The 215-nt window shown below is 46.0% G+C and overlaps 1 protein-coding gene across 1 annotated transcript in view; it reads right to left on the bottom strand.

The window, feature by feature from the left end:
- The window catches only part of LOC119591885 (AP-2 complex subunit alpha-like), a gene marked incomplete in the record, with an annotated part of 45360 nt that overhangs the window by 41503 nt on the left and 3642 nt on the right, over nucleotides 1-215 (bottom strand).

Below are 215 nucleotides of genomic sequence, written 5' to 3'. Positions count from 1 at the left end.
TTATGTGATGTTGAGAAAGAAAAACACACACTAGACACACACACTAAGATCAATGGCAAGGAAAAGATGTGGCTTAAAAATGAAGAAACAAAGGGCAGCGAACATGACAAAAAGCCAGCGAACAGAGGCAGAGCCACATTACTGGATGATCTGCAGAAGGTGGTCCTCGGAGGGAAGCATAATTCGCCCTGGAAGAAGCCGACCAAAGGCTTGGG

The sequence above is a fragment of the Penaeus monodon genome, chromosome 29 (genome assembly GCF_015228065.2).
Source record: "Penaeus monodon isolate SGIC_2016 chromosome 29, NSTDA_Pmon_1, whole genome shotgun sequence".
Taxonomy (NCBI): Eukaryota; Metazoa; Arthropoda; class Malacostraca; order Decapoda; family Penaeidae; genus Penaeus; species Penaeus monodon.
Note: the sequence above shows the minus strand (reverse complement) of the source record. Positions and strands in the feature narration are given on the sequence as shown.